This window comes from Amblyomma mixtum, unplaced genomic scaffold (assembly GCF_055824585.1).
Source record: "Amblyomma mixtum isolate Tamu unplaced genomic scaffold, ASM5582458v1 scaffold_19, whole genome shotgun sequence".
Taxonomy (NCBI): Eukaryota; Metazoa; Arthropoda; class Arachnida; order Ixodida; family Ixodidae; genus Amblyomma; species Amblyomma mixtum.
In genome coordinates this window covers 327,428-349,103 of record NW_028317716.1, presented here as the reverse complement: position 1 = coordinate 349,103, position 21,676 = coordinate 327,428, and positions in this window count along the sequence as shown.

Genomic DNA, 21,676 nt, shown 5'->3' with positions numbered 1-21,676 from the left:
GACCTGTGTCCCTGCATGAACAGTGGCTGGCAAAACTTGCTTATAAAAGCAGGACTGGAAGAAATCCACCGCTTTCACATATCACTCTTTGGAGCCATACTCGGAGCTTTCGAAGCCAGCTGCCCATATGTATTATCAATGATACACTGCTGCCAGAGAACGCTAGAAGAGACGCACGCCGCATTCTCGAATTGCACAGAAGAACTGGAGGCAGTACTTTCGCTGTGGGGCCTTATTCCTGGTGGAAAATTCTGCACCACGTTCCGGATATCGGCCATGCATGTCCTGAACCCACTCAGGTAGGTAAATATTTGTACCAAGCGACTAATGGCGTGGTGCTTTCAGGAGATCTCGCTTTTCCCTCTCGTAGTTTACACCAGGACAGGTATAGTAAAATGATCATTCGCCACGCCACCACTTTAACTGATGATTTGTACAACGACTCCTTCACGTTCGAGCAACACTGTAATGAGCGGTCATTCTGGTTCCAGTGGTACAGGAAATCTGTAGAAACCGCCGTGCCGTGGCTGTGGGCGTTGGCGTTAGCATCCTGAAGAAATCCTGATTGTTATAGAAGGTCGTTACGTCACACGCTGAGCTGTGGAGTGAAAATGGCGAAAACTGCCCTGTAATTGAGATTATGACATCATAGTGCCACGTATCATTGTAGTGTTTGTTCGTTCACGCTCAAGGCTGCAGGAAATGGTTGTTACCACTTTTGTTCGTGGCGCGAGAAGCGACCAGACTAATCTCGATTGATCGCAGCCATGAAGGGCTGCATCTAGGTTTTTCTAGATTACTGTAGATGATCTTGTCCTGTTATCTGGAAGTTTCCTTGCCGCCTTTAAATTGAGCGATGCCGCGAGCGGCGGACATTCGTAGTTCGACGACCGCCGAGCACGCCTGTTGCTTACGCCGCCGCCGAGTGATTCAGTTCTTTTGAGGGCGCAAGTCAGCCCAAATAAAGAGCTTCGTTTGCAAGTATTTCTGGTGTCTTCCTGACCGCTGGACTGCCGTCACTACAACGTGACATCTGGTGGAGGTGCTGGGTGGCCTCCCATGTTCCGGACACCCCCTACAAGTCGAGACGCCAGCCCTTTGAGTCATCTACCGCAGGACCTGAGTCCAGTCCACCGCGCAAGCCGACGCCTGCAAGGGGACGCACCTGAGTTCGGGACCCTGCCGGACCCTACCCGGAAGCGACAGCAAGTACCAACGACCATCATGACCTTGCCCCAGACGACCACTCCAATCATTCTGCAGCAGCCCCGGGTGCCACCAACCTTCGACGCTTCGCCTGGCGCCGACCCCGAGGAATGGCTGGAGCAGTTCGACCGTGTGGCTGTCTTCAACAACTGGGACGACGCCATGAAATTTAGGTACGTCTTCTTCGCCCTGGAGGGACCAGCAAGAGTCTGGTTCGAGAATGAGGAAGCCAGCCTTGCCAACTGGGAAACCTTCAAGGAACAGCTTCTGAAGACCTTCACAAACGTCGTGCGAAAGGAGAGAGCCCAGCAGCTGCTACAGCCTCACATACAACACCCAAACGAGACCGTTGCAGTGTATACTGAGGAGATGAAGCTTCTCTTCCGGCGTGCCGACATGAACATGAAGGAAGAAGAGAAGGTGAAGTTGCTTATGCGAGGAGTTAAAGAGCAACTATTTGCCGGCCTCGTTCGCAACCCACCGAAAACCGTCGCTGAATTCGTAGAAGAGGCATCCACAATGGAGAAAACTCTCGACGCCCGAGCCCGCCAGTATGACCGCCAGCAGCGCTTTTTGTCAGCAAACTGCATGGACACCGCTAACAATGATAACCTGCGGGAGGTTATACGTGAAGTTGTGCGAGAGGAGCTCCGACGGTTGCTGCCAACGGGAACGCAGCCGCAACTTTCATCGCTCACTGACGTCATCCGGGACGAGGTTCAACAGGCCTTGGGTGTGACGCCGACACCCACGCAGCCTCTGCAGCCCCCAGCCATGACTTACGCCGCAGCTGTGCGCCGTCCTGCACCTCGACGACGGGACCCAAGCCCCTATCGCCCTCAGCCAGCTGCGTTGGACCGCCGCCCACTCGCCCCAACCCGCCCGTCCTACGAGCGACGCGCGCAGCCGAGGAAATGCGACGAGTGGAGAACTCCCGACCAGCGCCGCCCACTATGCTTCCACTGTGGCGAAGCCGGTCACGTCCTCCGGCACTGCCCATACAGAAGACTGGGCATCCGAGGGTTCTCTTACGACGCTCCACGACCCCGACCCGGCCAGCGACCAGCCGAAATCGAGGAGTTTTTACGTCGGGAAGAATACTCATCGCCGAGCCGCCTATCACGTTCCCCGTCGCCATCGTCCCCGCGCTTTGTTTCTCCTAGCCGAGGTTACGCCGTGCGTGGACGCTCCCCCAGCCCACGAAGGTTAAACTAAATAAAGCAGCCTCTGGAGGTGAGGTTGCTTCTAAGCGCAATGACAAAGATCCTCCATCGACGAGTACTCGAGACCATGCCTCAACTACGACGACAACACCGACGACGACAACACCGACGACGACAACACCGACGACGACAACACCGACGACGACAACACCGACGACGACAACGCCGACGACGACGACACCGACGACGACGCGGCCAGACTTGAAGCTTTTACCGCTGCCCAGTGAAGTAACGTCGCAGTACGCCCACCGCAGCCTCACTACTCGACGAAGCCGAGATCGGACACCGAAGACAACGTACAATACCAGAACGCGAACAAGTGACCTTGAAGTTACGGTCGACGGTCACGCGGTTACTGCCTTGGTGGACACGGGAGCTGACTACTCTGTCATGAGTGGCCCACTCGCTGTCCGACTCAGGAAGGTGACAACAACCTGGGATGGCCCGCTGATCCGCACCGCAGGTGGCAACCTGATTACGCCGTCAGGACGCTGCACCGCGAGAGTTACTGTAAATGGGAGAACCTATGCGACAACTTTCCTGATCCTACAGCAATGCTCGAGAGACGTGATTTTGGGAATGGACTTCCTGAACGAACATCGGGCGATCATCGACCTTCGATCTAAGTCGATCAAGCTTTCCACGGAAAAAGCCATACCTGTTGCGACGAGCGCGACTCATCACGTTGCCTTAAACGTCCTCGATGAAGCATTGAGCGTGCCGCCCCGATCAAGTGTTCTCGTCGGCATAGGTACTGGAGACATCGAAAATGCCGAAGGTGTTATCGAGGGGAACACCCAGTTACTCCTGGATCGAGGATTGGGCGTCGCGAGGGGAGTCGCCGAAATCCGAAATGGCCGAGCCCAGGTGTTGCTAACCAACTTCACCGAAGAATACCGGCATCTAAACAAAGGTACGACGATTGCTTTCACCGACGAGCTGGCAGACATCACAGACGTATTTGCCCTACCCGACCAACCTGCACAACTATCTGAACAAGGCCATCAACCCACATTCGACATCAACCCAGCATTACCCCGGAGCAGACAAGACCAAATACGCAGTCTTCTTCAAAGGTACACCGATTGCTTCTCATCAGCATCGAATGTGCGACGAACCCGGCTTGCCAAGCACCGCATTGTCACAGACGAACACGCACGACCACTGCGACAGAGCCCCTACCGCGTATCGCCGTTAGAACGCCAAGCTATCCGCAAGCAAGTTGAGGAAATGCTTCGTGACGACGTCATCCAGCCATCGAGGAGCCCCTGGGCAGCACCGGTCGTCCTAGTGAAAAAGAAAGACGGCACCCTTCGCTTTTGCGTCGATTACCGCCGCCTGAACAACATTAAGAAGAAGGATGTCTACCCCCTCCCCCGCATCGACGATACACTGGACTGGCTGTGCAACGCTAAGTACTTCTCATCGATGGACCTGAAGAGCGGCTACTGGCAAATTGAAGTCGACGAAAGAGATCGCGAGAAGACTGCGTTCATCACGCCAGACGGACTCTTCGAGTTCAAGGTGATGCCATTCGGCCTCTGCTCTGCCCCAGCAACGTTCCAGCGAGTAATGGATACGGTGCTCGCAGGCTTGAAATGGCAGATTTGCCTAGTCTACTTAGATGACGTTGTTGTCTTCTCCTCAAGCTTTGAAGACCACCTCAGAAGGCTTCGGATAGTGCTGGAAACGATCAAGTCTTCAGGCCTGACACTGAAACGAGAGAAGTGCCACTTCGCTTACGAGGAGCTGCTGTTCCTTGGTCACGTCGTAAGCAAGGATGGAGTTCGCCCAGACCCCAAGAAGACGGCTGCGATCGCAGAGTTTCCACAGCCTAATGACAAGAAGGCTATACGCAGATTCCTTGGATTATGCGCTTATTACCGGCGATTCTTCAAGAACTTTTCGCGCATCGCTGAACCTTTGACCCAACTTACCAAGGCTGACGTGCCTTTTAAATGGGAAAGGCCGCAAGAGGAAGCTTTCAACGAACTGAAGCGGCGCTTACAGTCCCCTCCTGTGCTCGGGCACTTTGATGAAAACGCCGAAACCGAAGTTCATACCGATGCAAGCAGTGTGGGCTTAGGAGCGGTCCTCGTTCAGAAAAATGGCAGACAGGAGAAGGTTATCGCGTACGCTAGCCGTTCACTGTCGAAAGCCGAGGCCAACTACTCGACCACCGAGAAAGAATGTCTCGCCATTATTTGGGCCACGTCGAAATTTCGCCCCTACCTGTACGGACGACCATTCAAGGTTGTGAGCGATCACCATGCTCTGTGCTGGCTAGCCAATTTGAAAGATCCCTCCGGCCGCCTTGCTCGTTGGAGCCTGCGCCTTCAAGAATTCGACATAACTGTAGTCTACAAATCTGGCCGCAAGCATTCCGACGCAGACTGCTTGTCGCGAGCCCCCGTCGACGCAGCACCGGAAGAGGAAGACGACGACGCTTTTTTGGGACCGGTAAGCGCGAGCAGTTTCGCGCAGCAGCAGCGCTCGGATCCTGAGTTGCAAAGCCTGGTTGATTATCTGCAAGGCAAGACCGCATCGCCTCCCCGAGGGTTCAAGCGCCAACTGTCGTCCTTCGTCCTTCACAATAATGTCCTTCTGAAGAAGAACTTCGCGCCCAACAGGACAGTGCATCTTCTTGTCGTGCCCAAAAATCTCAGGCAAGAAATTATGCAGGCATGTCATGATGAGCCGACTGCAGGGCATCTCGGGATTGCTCGCACGTTGCACCACATCCAGGAGAAGTACTATTGGCCGCGGCTAGCTACCGACGTTTCGCATTACGTGAAAACGTGCCGTGAGTGTCAACGACGCAAAACGCCTCCGATTAGACCAGCCGGACTCCTGAACCCCATACCACCGCCAACTAAGCCCTTTCAGCAAATCGGGATGGACCTACTCGGCCCCTTTCCTACTTCATCATCAGGTAACAAGTGGATCATCGTGGCCACCGACTACATGACCCGCTACGCCGAAGCAAAAGCGTTGCCTAGTGGTACCGCAACAGAAGTTGCAAAATTTTTTGTCGAACAAATTCTCCTCCGACACGGCGCACCTGAAGTACTCATCACAGACAGAGGAACAGCATTTACAGCGGAACTGACGCAAGCCATTTAAAGTACAGCCAGACAAGTCATCGGAGGACAACTGCCTATCATCCGCAAACCAACGGACTCACAGAGCGTCTGAACAAGACCATCGCAGACATGCTCTCCATGTTCATCGACGCCGAACACAAGACGTGGGACTCTATTCTGCCCTACGTGATCTTCGCCTATAATACTGCCACCCAGGAGACAACCAGGTTTACTCCATTCCAGCTGGTATACGGCAGGAAGCCCACAACAACACTCGACGCAATGCTCCCGCACGTTTCCGACGAAGACAACCTCGACGTCGCCGCCTACCTTCATCGCGCCGAGGAAGCCCGAAGACTTGCACGGCTTCGCATTCAAGACCAGCAGCACACCGACGCCCGACGCTACAATCTGCGCCGACGAGACACGCATTACAAGCCAGGTGATCGGGTTTGGATATGGACGCCAGTTCGCCGCCGCGGATTGAGCGAAAAGTTGCTGCGACGCTACTTTGGCCCGTACAGGGTTCTGCGTCGCATCGGTGACCTCGACTATGAAGTCATCCCCGACGGCACGACAGCATCTCAGCGACGCCGCCCACGCCCGGAAGTCGTACATGTCGTACGCCTGAATCCATATTATGAACGCTGAAGGACTCGAAGTTTCATTCTCCGTGTTTATTTTCATTTTAAAGCATCGAGACGATGCTTCTTTGGAAGGGGGGTAATGCCACGTATCATTGTAGTGTTTGTTCGTTCACGCTCAAGGCTGCAGGAAATGGTTGTTATCACTTTTGTTCGTGGCGCGAGAAGCGACCAGACTAATCTCGATTGATCGCAGCCTTGAAGGGCTGCATCTAGGTTTTTCTAGATTACTGTAGATGATCTTGTCCTGTTATCTGGAAGTTTCCTTGCCGCCTTTAAATTGAGCGATGCCGCGAGCGGCGGACATTCGTAGTTCGACGACCGCCGAGCACGCCTGTTGCTTACGCCGCCGCCGAGTGATTCAGTTCTTTTGAGGGCGCAAGTCAGCCCAAATAAAGAGCTTCGTTTGCAAGTATTTCTGGTGTCTTCCTGACCGCTGGACTGCCGTCACTACAACGTGACAATAGTATGACTGAAATGACATTATGACATGTAAAGGTGTAACGTAAATTTATTATGTTGAAAATATTGGGGTAATTAGTTGGGAATCGAACCCATACGCTTCGGTTGAGATCCAGACAGGCTACTTTAGCACATTGAGGCACACTCATTTCACCTGGTTAAAAGCGCATCTTTTGCGTCTCGTGGTTTATCGTGCGGTCTAATATGCCTACCCATATATGCTAATGAGTGTGTAATCATAAAGTCGTGCTAAGTAGAAAAAAAGCGGCGAATATCAAATAGCGCCATCGCGCTATGCCCTTAAGGCCGAGCTCAACTCTCTTAAATTTTATCATCAATGACTAAGGTTGCGTATATAAGGGAAATGTTTGCTAGATGGGTATGTAGAGCCAACGGCCAAATAAGTCGGGGAACGCGATAGGAGACCAAAATCAGATAAAACTGCATCGCCGCGCCGCCTGACATCGCACTTCAGGGGTAGAGACATCGCAGTGCGCATGCGCGAGCTTTCATGCTCGCACAAGTATCTTTTTTCTCGTTACATTTGAGTAGCTATTTATAGAAAGTGTTTAGCTGTACGGGTCACTTTTGGAATCCTCACGCTCGCACTTCGGCGAGCTTGTTTGGCAAGGGTTTAGCGAATTGCAAGCGTGACGTAGTGAATAAAGAAAGTGACCCCTACCGCCAAACGCTGCAGATAAGCAGCTACTCAAATGCAAGCGCGAAAAAATGTAGGGCTGAGAGCGTGAAAGCACGCGCACGTGCACTGCAATGTCTCGACACCAGAAGTGCGTCGTCAGATGGCGTGGCGATGCAATTTTCTGATTTCGGCCGCCTGTCGCGTGCCACAACTTATTTTGCCGCCGGTTGTACACAGCCTCTCGAAATCAATCTGTAATTCCAAAATTGGCGTACTCGAAAATGAAAAGCTTCCTTCTGTCGAAAATCCAATTGCTGAAAGGAGCTGACTCAGAATACGTGATGATTTCTGTTCATCAGTTCAAAATGCAGGAGAGCACCTTATAAGTTTCGCATTTCTAACTTAGTTGCATGCACTCTAAGCTACAAGGCTCTGTTCACCTGGACTAAACGATATGCTTTCAATGAATCATGTAACTCTCTACAGCAAAGTGAATAGCCATAATCCCGTCGTACAAAAAGAAAGAGTAAGCCATCGCGTACTGTGGAAAAAACGCTAATTCACTCCTGCGTTTATTTTATAAATATGTCTACACCCGCAATTCGTTGTTGCCTCAGGAATCGCCTCCTCACTATTCACGACACTTATATAATTATAACAGTTTCAAAAGCATATACGGAAAACTCAGAGATTGAGTCAATATGCATTGCCTCCAAGAATTAGGCTTTATAATTATCGTTCTTATAACATTTCTTTTTCTCCTCATGAACAGTTTAAAAAGAACCTCTATCTGTACTTATCTCTTTAGTGTTGTTGTAAATATTTCCTGTTGTACTACCTTTTCAGGTGTACTTGATTATCACTTTTTGGCATCTGCGTGGTTGATTTTAGTTGGCTTTTATTATTATTTTCAATTTCTGGGCTCAAATGTTACTTTTTTATTTTACTTCCCTCTTGGACGAACTTTGTACTCATTTCGTGTATTTCCGCGACTTCATTACCGTTTGTTTGGGATTTTAATTTTCGTTCGTTTCTTTTATCTGGTATTCCCCCTCATACAGTGCTCACGGGGCCTTGAGGCACAAGTAGATAAATAAAAGATCTTTTCTTTTCTATGTTTACTCACATACGAAGTTTTTTTTTTGGATGTGTGAACTTGAATCTAATCTCATATATCCACAGCCAACAATCTTCTCAATCTAACCGACACATGGGAAAACAATTACGTCACTGCATTGACTTAAACGTTGATCACAATAATCGCAGAGGTTCAACGGGGGGTTCAGGGCACGGAATTTTTATTGCTCCTGAGAAAATTTCTTGCTCCGGTGTTAACATTAATGCAGCGCTTGAAGTAGTGCGGTTAATATGTCTGCGCGTCGCCAATAACGTAGCTGTTAGGCGTTTGTTAAAGGCTGCTTATTGCTGCTCCTGAATTCTGTCATCAGCTTACAAAACCTTCGGCGTCCTGTAATATAACCTGCACGACACCTCGTCGCTTATAAAATTGGATCTGTACAAAATCACTGCAGCGGCCAGCGTAGGTGACCTGATCGCGTCACCGCTGGTTCGAATCCCGCTCGCGGCATATTCAGTCCTTTCGTTTCACACCCCCGACAGGGCGTGACCTCTCAATGGTGTCGACCGCACAGCAAATATTATGAGAGGCGCAGGAGGACGCCATACTTTCTCCATGTGACTCTTTTAATATCGCGTTATTAGGAGACAATTTTAATGCGATATAGTTAAGGGCTCTGTTACGGAGAAAATCCGGTGCCGGCGTTGTCGACGTTGGGAGCGAAAAACCACGGAAACGGTTCTGTCATGTAGTCCCCAAAGAACAACGTAAGAAGCAGGTGAGCCGCCGGCGTCACGTGATCTTGCGACGTCACCACAACCTGCCCACCATGGTGGGTGGCAGTTAAATTAAAGATTGGTCACTCGGCAAGAGCGACCTGAGCCGCACAAGGTCCACCGCTGAGAGCCCTGTCCATCGCAGTGCAGTGGCGCATCGCTTAACCGTTGCAGCACTGCGTAAGGCGGGGTATTATGGTTTAGGGGGATTTCACGTTCCAAAGCTGAAGAGCCGAAGCTGAAGAGCCGAAGTGATGTTCTGAGGGTTGGGTGCACTCGGAGTCCCGAGGTGAAGGAACACAATGGAAGATTTGTGAAAGAAAGATGAGCAGGTGTATTTCCGCCTCTGCACCGCACGCTAGACGACAGTCGATAATTTTGCGCTGGCACTTCTGGTGTGGCGGTCGTAGTCGTATGAGATGAAGTGGGTCGCACGGTTGTTGGACGGCTTGTAGACTGTGAAACAGGTAAGCTTGGTGTGGTTTCAAAATTGGGGAGGCAAATTCTAGTTTAGTCCGCACGAAACGTTGGAAGGCCAGGCTATGGTCGTCAGAACGGGAGAAACTCTGTTGCCATCCGATAAACCAGAGTGATTTTGAAGTCTCCGCTGCAAGTTTCACGATGAGCTGGGACCACGCTTGGTTGTCGACGGTGTGGAATCAAAGATACTGGCGCGATTCGACATGGGAATCAGTTGTTTATTTCAACGAATATGCGTACCTGACGTCAGTGTGCTAGCGTGTTACCTGCATGTATTTGCAGTCAGACGCGCTTAGCTTCATGAGAGATGTGAAATACTAGTATTCGATTTAGTAAAGCTGAGATCTGGGCGAGTTGGTATGCATTCATACTGGTGAACAACCCAAAAAGGCGGGACAACGACAAGACAAGAGCTGACTATCAACTAGGTTTATTGAAGGACGGAAGGGTATATATACGAAAACATAACGCAAAGAAGTAAGAAGATAGAGTGAACAAGGCCGTGAAAATCAAAAACTATGTCACATGGGAAGTGATGTATGCTAATTCCTTGTTGCTAAGTGTCACGGAAGGATTGCTGATGCATTCGTCACCTTGCCTGTGGATGTGATGCGCTTCCATTATTTCGCGCGTGAGCTTATCGTTATGGCGGAACAGAACTTCGGTTTTCTTGTACTCAGGTGCGCACTTGCACTTTTTGCAGCGGAACTTTGTGCGCGGAAGCACGCCATTTTGTTCCGATTTCCTTTCTTGCTCCCTTTCATGTTGGCATTTGCACTTTTCACAATGAGTGGCAACATGGCTAACAGGGTCACTTTTCCTTGTGTTTTCATGCTTCATGAGCCTTTTGTTTAAGCATCTGCCGGTCTGCCCGACGTAAACAGCACCGCAAGAGAAAGGAATTTGGTACACCACGTTTTCTGCACATGGTACAGAGGGTGAAACATGGCGTACCTGGCAGGCTTTCTTCTTTTCTTCCTTTGCCTGTACAACCTGTTTGCACATGGAGCTCAGTTCGTGGGGAGCAGAAAACAAGATATAGCCGTTCCGTGACTGAAATCCGCTCTCAAAAAGTCGTGCCATGAGAAGACTGCTGATAGCATTACAATGCAGGTCTGCAGGTTACGCGCAAATGGTTATCCGGATGAAATGATTTCCAGGGCTTCCGAAAAGCTGATAAAATTTGTAAAAAATGACCGACCCAATGAAGGCAAGAAGGTAAAAAGACCAGCGGTGGTTCCTTACACGCACGGCTTGTCTCACGGTCTCAAGAAGGTTGCCGGCAGGTATGATGTCGACGTTGTTTTCTGAGCCACCACGGTGGGGTAAGAAGTGCAGGCACAAATGCTGTCGAGGTGTCCAGACGAATGACGTCAGTCTGAAGTGGAAAATCATAATATATTTGAAGGTCGGTGAAGTTTAGTAAAAGTTGGATTTTGCGACAGTAATCGCATCGGAAGCCAGAAAAAGGGAGTTCGAATCAAGATGAGATGCCGTTGGTGAACATACAGCTTGTTCAAAATTACACTATAATTTTCTTTTAATGTGAAACGCTGTATGCTAATGCCTCTTTCGCACTTTGGTAATGCCACCAGGTGTGCACAAACAGGGGTAATATTTCGCCCTGAAAATGCAAGAATTAACTAGGTTCGGTTTATGGGGTTTAATGTCCCAAAGCGACTAAGGCTAGGAGAGACGCCGTAGCGGAGGGCTCCGGAAATTTCGGCCACCTGGCGTTCTTTAACGTGCACTGACATCGCACAGTACACGGGCCTCTAGAATTTCTCCTCCAAAGAAATTCTAGCCGCCGCGACCGGGATCGAACCCGCGTCTTTTGGGTCAGCAGCCGAGCACCATAACCACTGAGCCACCGCGGCGGCACAAGATTTAACTACAATTTATTATTTAACTATATATTGGCTGAAGCAACATAGCATAGTGGGCGAGTTGGTATTGCATCTTTAAGGAACGAAACAGCGCAACTAAAACGAAGGACCAAGAAAAAGAGAGACACGAACACGCGCTGACTTACAACTGACTGTTTTAATCGGAAAACCACATATAAATATAAACCACATATCTCTAATCGCTGCGTCACAGGCTCACGTCGTCATCGCAAACCACTAACATAAAAATAAAGGAAAAACCATTGGCGAAAGGTAAGCACCTACAGGCTCCCACGCTTTTCCAACAGATATATCTCGCGCTTAGACAAGGCTATCGAAGTGCTGCTCACACATGAGTCACCTTCTGTGCAGATATGATACGCCTCTACTACTTCCCGTACTAGTTGTTCTTTATGGCGATACAGCACAACAGTGTTGTCAAAGTACGGAGTGCATAGGCAGGATTTGCAATGTGCAGCCAGTTTTGACGAACCGGAGCCACGCAAAGAATTAGCGTGTTCCAAAAGGCGTTCGTTGAGGCACCTGCCTGTTTGACCCACGTAGAAATGGCCACACGAGAACGGAATCCTGTAAACGACTCCAACTCTGCACTGCACAAACTGAGTGGCATGACGGACTCCGCACCCTTCTGTGGCGTTGCCGTTTTCTTGCTTGCGTTTCACTGACGCTGGAACCTTGCTCAGCTTATTAGGCGCTTATTAGGAAGTTGGTTCAAGCTTTGACACACAATGGTCTCGTTGCAGAGCAGCAGGTTTTCCGGAAGAGGTGTTAGTTTCAACGTGCAACAGGCTACTCTTGAAAATGAAAACAAAGAAAGAAAAAGTAGCTGAAAATGACACTGGAAGTAAGAACAAAGGGGTGGTAGTCCCATATGTGCATCGACTGTCTCACAGATGGAAGAAGATAGCGGCGAAGTTTGGGGGCAAGGTCTTGTTTTCAGCGCCTAATAAGCTGAGCAAGGTTCCGGCGTCAGTGAAACGCAAGAAAGAAAACGGCAACGCCACAGAAGGGTGCGGAGTCCGTCATGCCACTCAGTTTGTGCAGTGCAGAGTTGGAGTCGTTTACAGGATTCCGTTCTCGTGTGGCCATTTCTACGTGGGTCAAACAGGAAGGTGCCTCAACGAACGCCTTTTGGAACACGCTAATTCTTTGCGTGGCTCCGGTTCGTCAAAACTGGCTGCACATTGCAAATCCTGCCTATGCACTCCGTACTTTGACAACACTGTTGTGCTGTATCGCCATAAAGAACAACTGGTACGGGAAGTAGTAGAGGCGTATCATATCTGCACAGAAGGTGACTCATGTGTGAGCAGCACTTCGATAGCCTTGTCTAAGCGCGAGATATATCTGTTGGAAAAGCGTGGGAGCCTGTAGGTGCTTACCTTTCGCCAATGGTTTTTCCTTTATTTTTATGTTAGTGGTTTGCGATGACGACGTGAGCCTGTGACGCAGCGATTAGAGATATGTGGTTTATATTTATATGTGGTTTTCCGATTAAAACAGTCAGTTGTAAGTCAGCGCGTGTTCGTGTCTCTCTTTCTTGGTCCTTCGTTTTAGTTGCGCTGTTTCGTTCCTTATTGGCTGAAGTTAGCATGCATATTTAAAATGAGAACTTGGAGGCAGTTGCTTTTAAGGGCTAGTCTGTTTTGAAGAATCTTGGTAACGCTCCTATGCCCTGAAATACGCACGTCTAAAATTTCATCCCAGTTGGTCTACCCATGCGACAGAGCGGCCGTCGGTGTGTCGCACCTTCCTCGTGAGACACAACTGTTGCGTATGGCGCTCCGACTTGCAAGAGTGTGCAGCGAGCTGCGACGCGGATGACTTTTCGTTCTGATCCAGTGCTTTCTTTTTTGGCGATCGAAACCGATGAATCACTGTGCTGGTGGTGGATTAGAGCCAGTGATGCCTTTTAACTTAGCGACTGGGCTTGGTGCAGCGGTATAAACAATAATGAGATAAAGTGGGCCATGCGATGCTTTTTGTGTGATTTTTTCTTTCTTATTGCGAAGGGTTGCTGAGCCAGTACAAATGAAAGCGGTTTCATCAGAGGTGATCTCTGTTTGACGTGCGAAGGCGAATGGTTTCACATATTAGCCCCCGGTTTAGCTCTATGCTATTGTTTAGAAATGGAGTTATAAAACTAGGTAATTCTATAGCTCCACTTCAACACGAAACGGTACACGAAATGCTACCCCAAAATTGTCTGACTTGACGAGATGAATCAATGTCTTAACAAACCATAAAGCGGCCATGTATAGCAATGCTTGACTTGGTTTGGTCCCCATAGAAATAATAGGCTAGGCGACATGGAGGGACACCAGTGAAATCGGTGTTCACAACTACAAGTGCTTTCGCAATGATATGGGGAAAGCGCACAGCGACAAGCGAAGGCGACCACTGTTAGCACTTTTTCAGCCAGGTTATTCGGCGCACCCGTCTGATTTGAGGCCCCTTCATTCTCTTCATCTAAGGAACTGTTGGAAAATTGAAGAACAAATGTGAGGTGATGTGCATTTTTGTGTGATATGAGTGACGAGTATTTCTATTTTGACAACAGTGGTTTAAGAGACGGGCATCAATTTGTAGCGTGCGCTGGCGACTTGGGGCTTTTTACTTTGTGCGGCCTTTGCGAGCGACTGCTGCAGCTATCCCCATGTACTGAAAGAAGCAGAACCCGCTTTGAAGCCTTCTTCGTTGGAAAGTGGCTAGGTCAAAATATTCGACACCAAAAAAGGTAAATGCCGTGCTGTCGATGGCAAGAAATGAATGGGGACGCCTCATTGGCAATGAGCCTACGCGCATCTCGCCATCAAAATCGGCGGGTTCCAACTAAGCCGATGTTTTACAGCATTTTCAGATGTTGTTGCAAAACAGGTTAATTTTAACAGAAAAGACAGCCAAAGAAGAATATTATTAATGAGGACATCAAAATTAATGTCCTTGCCTGGGTCAGAGCAATGCCAAATGCAAGTGTCATGGAGATTTCTGAACGATGCAGAATATGTGTCGGCACTGAGTTCAATGTCTTAAAAAAGCACCGCTATCATACTTGCAACATCATCCTTCATCAGGACCGAAGTGTGCTGATTTTCAGAAACGAGTAGTATTCAGAAATTTGATCTCCATGAAACATGAGCAAGATGAGAATTTCCTATAAAAAGTACAGTGGACTGACGGGGCTAGATTTTGCAGCAACGGAGCTGTGAACATTAATAAGGCTCACCACTGATCCTACGAAGAACCTCACTGCCTACATAATCCCAACCACCGAATCCGCTGAAGTGTAAATAATTATTGTGGCATACTTAACGCCAGAATATTTGCCATAGTTCGAAGACAACCTGAACGTAAAGAAACATGTGTTCGACATTCTTGCTGGAGTCGTCGACGATTTCACCTCCAGCCTCTCTCTTGGGGAACTACGGCAACTGTGGTTCCAGCATGACGGATGCCAAGCACATTTCTCTTGTACTGCAAAAAAACTGGTGAAATAGAAACTTCCCTTCGCAGTGGATTGGACAAGAAGGAGAAACATTTTGGTCACCCAGATCTCCTAACTTCTCTCCAATAGAGTTCTTTCTGCGGGGCCACGTGGGAAATCAAGTTTACGTCGTGGACTGCGCTGATATCAGCGATATGAAGAACAACATTGTTTCCACCTGCAGGTTCGTCGGGCCCAGAACTACTCTGTAGAATTTTAAGCTCGGTGCGAGAGCGGCTCATGTGCTTCGTTACTGTGGCATCAAGCATTACTAACATATTTATCCCTGAGAGCTTCTCCAAAATTTCTCATTGAAAGTAAGTCCCAACAAGCACTGCAACGCGTGAAATCTCTGATGAAAATTTGTGCTCTAATTATGAAATGTTTGTAAGTACACCTTGAACTGGCGCTACTCTTTTCGTATGCTTTTTATTCCCCCTCCGGCAAAGCAATAGCGGATTTGAAGAGGCAGGTGAATAAATACATTTTGAACACTGAATTGAAATACTTTTGGTCTCTCTGATGAGCGCTTGCAAAGGTGGTTTCACTTAAAGAAAAAACGGCGCCATTGAGAATGCTAGTTCATCAAATGCTTTCCCAGTCAAAGAGCATGCAAAGTTGTCAGGTTACTTTTCCGCGTGTGCCCAACGACCCCGATATTTATGAGCTCATAATTATTGACTCTAGAAATCTGTAACTCACGAGGAAAAATGCCAGCATTAAAACAAAGATTAAAGATATAAGTTAAAGGTCTGGCAATAATGTTCGCGACAATTTTCACTGGTCGAACTTGGATATCAAAAACATCAAGAGAAGTAGTGTTTTTTAATTTCAAAATTACTGTTTGAACCTCAGATTCTGTTACAGGGTTTAAGAAAATTGATTGCGCACACTTATTAGTCACGTAATGTGCATTGTCATGAACGACTAATGAAAAAGGCAGATTGACTAAGTAGTCATTCAAAGTACTTGCCAGTTCCCTTCCAGTTACAATTTTTCCATCAATATTTAGCTCAGTGACTGGAATTTGGGACTTTCCAGTTCCGAAGAGTGTATTTATCTTTTTCCATGTTGCTGCTGTGTCCGAACCTGTCATAAATACATTATTAAAGTGTTCTGTCCTGGCACGCTTAATTTCCTTGTTAAGTCGATTGCGGTACTGTTTGAATTCTTTTAATAGCTCAGGATCACGCTCTGTAAGAAATTTAGCGTACATAGAGCACTTAACTTTAATTTTCGTCAGAAGAGCTTTATTAATCCACGGCTTTCTATTTTTTTGTGACTTTTTGTATTCTTTCTTCGGAAAATGCTTTGCGTATATTGCTGTGAAGAGTGAAAGATATGTGTCAAAGGAATCATTAGGATCATCCGTGCTAAATACATTACTCCAGGACAAGTTTAATATTTCCTCCCGAAAACTTTCGAGCTCTTGAGGCGAAATACTTTGCACGAACATTGGAGATTTAGATTCATCACAGTGATCCAGAAAAGTCATGAATATTGGAAGGTGGTCACTGAGATCACAGGACAATACTCCAGCTTTTGTATTTGCGGTGGTTGAGCTAGTAAAAAATATATAAATTAATGTTGCAGATTCAGCAGTTACCCTCGTAGGGCATACTAATAGCGTTCATTAGGCCGAAACGTTCGAAAATCCATTTTGTTTCATTTGCCATTGGTGAATCTACGAGCATATCTATATTAATATCATCGCCACAGACTACTGTTAATTTATTACTTCTGCTGTACTCAAAAATACACTCCAGGTGCTTGAGGAAGTTAGGAATACTAGAGCTTGGAGGACGGTAAACTACCGAGACAAGATAACCGTTCAAATAAACAGATAGTACTTCACAGTCGGTGTCACTACGGGTGAGGCCTTCGATAATGTCGCATCTGTAAGTGTTTTTCACTAATAATGATACACCGCCTCCACTCAGCGTTGGACGATTTAGGTAGAAAACCTTGTAGCCTGGCAGAGTAAAAACATCGTCTGTATACCATGTTTCGCTGAGCATGATCACATCAAAAAGGAAGCCGAGCTGGCCAAAAAGTATTTGTAATGGTACATGCTTGTTTTTTGCTGATTGTGCATTTATATGAATAAATTTTATGCCAGATAAATATTCTTTTCCGAGGTGCTTACTTAAGTCACTAGGAATAGTATACATGAAAGAAAGACCGCAGTCTTCCGAAGTTTTTGTCTCCTAAGCAATAGCTGTCAAATCGTCCTTTGACCTCACAACCAGAGCCGAGTCTCCTTCGATACGCCTGACAAGAATTTTGCCGCTGCTGTGCCAAACAAATTTGAAGTCTTTTTCTTTTGCCCATTGCTTCGTCAGCCACAGTAGTGAACGTGTTTGTTTGGTTAGGTTTGCCTGAATGTACGTTGATGAATTCTCATCCTTTAGTTGCTTGCGTTTTTCGAACCACTGTTCCCTCAGAGATTGCTCGTTGAAGCGAACAATTACCCCTGGGGTTTTATCCGCTTTTGAGGGCAGACGATGCATTGCAACGACATCACTGTCTTTCAGTTCGAGAAGGCCAAGCGAGGCAGCAAGTATGTTAACTTTAAGACGAAGATCTTCGTGTTCTGTCTTCTGTATGCCATGAATCTCGAGATTAAGCTTTCTGTTTTGCCATTCCAGTTCATCGACATCTTTCTTTATACTTTTCATTTGTTCACTGGTCTCGTTCTTTTCAAGTGTTTCAACTCGCTCTTGGACTACCTTCATGTCTTTTTCTTGTTGTGCCATTCTAGCCAACACTGTGTCGTACTTATCAGATAGCAACTGCATGCTTTTCTCGAAAGCACTGACTGTGGCAACTGCATGCTTTTCTCGAAAGCACTGACTGTGTCTTTCATGCTCTTTACGTCGGCTTGTAGCTCGGCTATCGCAACGATGTTCATGTTATCGGCTGCGGTTTTTTGTTTAGCTCCTCGGCATTGCGGACAACGCCACTTCCTTCGAGTTGCTTCACCTTTTGATTTCAAAGTTTTCTCAGAGATACCAGCGCAGTTTCCCGAGTGATAGGAATGAGAACATTCTTTGCAGGTTATGTAGGCATCGTCACCAATCGGCAAACCACACTCAAAGCAGCAATCAACCTCATCTCCACTGATTCTTCGCTACAAAGAAGGGCAGTGCGGCGGCAGCACGTCAACAAAGGTAATCGCAAATGATTCCAAGAAATCATGTGGCCACAGACCTGTAATACAGAGGGTAGCCTTTTAGGACGTGCTCCGCCAGTACTGCCGCCACTGCCCAGAGTGCCGAGAACGCCGCTGGTTCCTTCTTTTATAGCGGTCCGGGGCTGCGCTGCTCTAAAGTCACGTGCTTCAAGTTGCGATGACGCTCCAACTTAGCTGCACAGGGCTGACAGCAGGTGGTGATGACTGGCGGTGGATACGCGTAGTCCGGTGATAAGCCGTCTCCGACCTTCTCTCCTGGCTATTGGCAGATCTGTAATACAGATGGTAGCCTTTTAGGACGTGCTCCGCCTGTACTGCCGCCACTGCCCAGAGTCAAGAGAACCTTGCCAAGAGAACCTTGTTTTTACTACAGTGGTCTATATAAAGCCATGAAATCAGTGCCACTTCCCCGCATATAAAAACTGACTGAATTTAAATATCATACAAGAAATATAACAATAGATTTTCTTACAGTAATCACTATCCGTTGCGCGGATACTCGCCACTAGGCGCGGAATAGACTTTCGGACTGTCTTAACAATCATATTCCTGCTTGGAACACGGTTATTTTTATTGGAGTTGCCTGAATAAAGATTTTACGTTGACTTGAGATCGGCATAGAAATAATGCCTCTCTGTATACAAGTACGATGAGGAAGTGTTAATCGAGGTTACAAATGAGCAACTGATTTCCAGTTTGTGAAGCGCGCAGTTTATTTCGTCACCAAGACATTACTGAACATGACCAACGAAAGAGCTGCTTCCTAGACACACGCGCATACATACATACATACATACATACATACATACATACATACATACATACATACATACATACATACATACATACATACATACATACATACATACATACATACATACATACATACATACATACATACATACATACATACATACATACATACATACATAGTAGTAGTAGTAGTAGTAGTAGTAGTAGTAGTAAAAGACTTTTAATCGACCATAATTTACAGGCCGCGGATTTCGACCGCCTGGGCGACCAGAAGCCGCTGTTCTTCCCCTTCAGCGCCAAGCCAGTCGAGCCAGGTGGTGATGGATAGAGAGGGTGGGGGGAAGGAACCCGACTGCTGAGCAGCCGGGCAATAGAAGAGGCAATGGGCCAGGTCCGCATAGATACAGGGGTAGTTGGGACAGGAAGGGTCCGATCGATAGCGATAGAGGAAAAGGCGGGACAGGGTGATAACTGCATTCATCTGAATGTGCCGAAGAAGGCGAGACTCCGGCACCGTGAGTGATGGATGAGGGGGAGGGTAAAGGCGTTTGTCGAGGCGTAGCTCAAGGTAGACCTCTTTTATGGTGCGGCGAAGGGTGAGTCTCCCACCGTCCTCCGAGGGCTTGGTCCAGGGGATCAACGGTGCCCGGAAAAGTGTGTCGCGGGCGAGCTGATGGGCCAGCTCATTGCCGTCAATCCCTGATTGCGAGGGACCCAGCGGAGGAAAACGATGGAAGGCTGCCGTGCGGAGACCGCTCGTTCGACCTCCTGTCGGAGAGAAGGGGTCAGGGTGCGTTTCTGTATGTGGTGTATAGCGGCTTGTGAGTCCGAATAGACTGTGTACTCTTGGAGAGAGGGAAGGAGGGAAAATGACTGGAGGGCATGCGCAATGGCGAGGACCTCGAGGGACAATGCGTCTGGAGGGTGTAGATACGGCCCGCTGGTGTGGGTTTCAGGAGCAGGGAGGTGTGGATGGTACAGGGCGTAGCCGCAGGAACCTCGAGGAGCCACGAAGGAGGCATTCGTGTAAGCTACAACCTGGTTATCAAAGAGAGGGGAATGGTGCTGTGCGGCCGCATGACGACGTCCGGCGTGCAGGACGGGGGACATGTTGGTCGGGAGGGGAAGGATACGAAGATTGGGGGCGGGGGTGGGAATAGGAGAGGTAAACGGGGAGACTGGAATGGGCGAGATACCCGCTTGAGACAATAACCACTGACCCTGACGGGTAAGGGAAAGCCGGGCAAGCTGCATACATACATACATACATACATACATACATACATACATACATACATACATACATACATACATACATACATACATACATGCATGCATGCATACATACATACATACATGCATACATACATACATACATACATACATACATACATACATACATACATACATACATACATACATACATACATACATACATACATACATACATACATACATACATACATACATACATACATACATACATGCAGACAGGGTCTGTTCTGAAAGTAGTAGGACTGGTTTTTTTTGGGCGAACGGGCGGACGAGAGGCTGTCTGCGCGTGCAGGATCGTTGTAGGGGGACATTGGGAATGCTGGGGAAAATCGGTAGTAGGCTCTCGGCCGTTGAAGACAGGAGGTCGCCTGTACTGTGAACCCCTGTCGAAACGTCTCGTCATGCAGAATCGTCGAGCGTTTAGTGGATCAGCGATACGCGATCAAATTTTAGTAAATCTTGGTAAAACGGGCAAAGAGACTATCACAACATGATTAAGGAGGCCTACGGTGACGCTTCCATGGGTAGATCAGGTGTTTTCTGAGTGGCACAAGCTTTTCCGAGAAGGTAAGGAAAGAGTGGAGGAAGACGACCGCTCCAGACGCCCTTCAACCAGCAAGACCAACGAAAATGTGTAGCGAGTCAAACATTTACTTAAGAGTGATCGTAGAATGAGTATCAGAATAATTGCTGATGTCTTGAGCATTCCACATACCCAAGTTTTTGAGATCGTGACAGAAAACTTATTCATGAGAAAAGCGTGCGCGAAGTTGGTGCCGGGAGTGTTGTCAGAGGAGGAAAAGGCCAACCGGTAGGATCTTCTTCATCACGTGAATGAGGACCCCGATTTTTTGCCCAGCACAAGGCGGCAACGCTGCATCAGCACCCGTACAGCCTCGACTTGGCCTCGCCAGACTTTTTTTATTCCCGGGAATAAAATCGACGCTCGAAGGGAAACATCACGGATCGGTAGAGGTGGTTCAAAAGGCCGTGACGAGGGAGCTAAACAGCATTACGGTCCAGGTGCTCCTGGAGGCGTACGAAAACGGTAAAACTCATTGACAGCAACGTGTAGGTGCGTAAGGGTGATACCTTGAAAAATTGTAATCGTTTGTGCTATTCTCTTGAAAAAATGTTTTTTAAAAATGAGTCCTACTACTTTCAGAACAATGTACATACATACATACATACATACATACACACATACATACATACATACATACATACATGCATACATACATACATACATACATACATACATACATACATACATACATACATACATACATACATACATACATACATACATACATACATACATACATACATACATACATACATACATACATACATACATACATACATACATACATACATACATACATACATACATACATACATACATACATACATACGCCGCCGCGGTGGCTCAGTGGTTACGGTGCTCGGCTGCTGACCCGAAAGACGCGGGT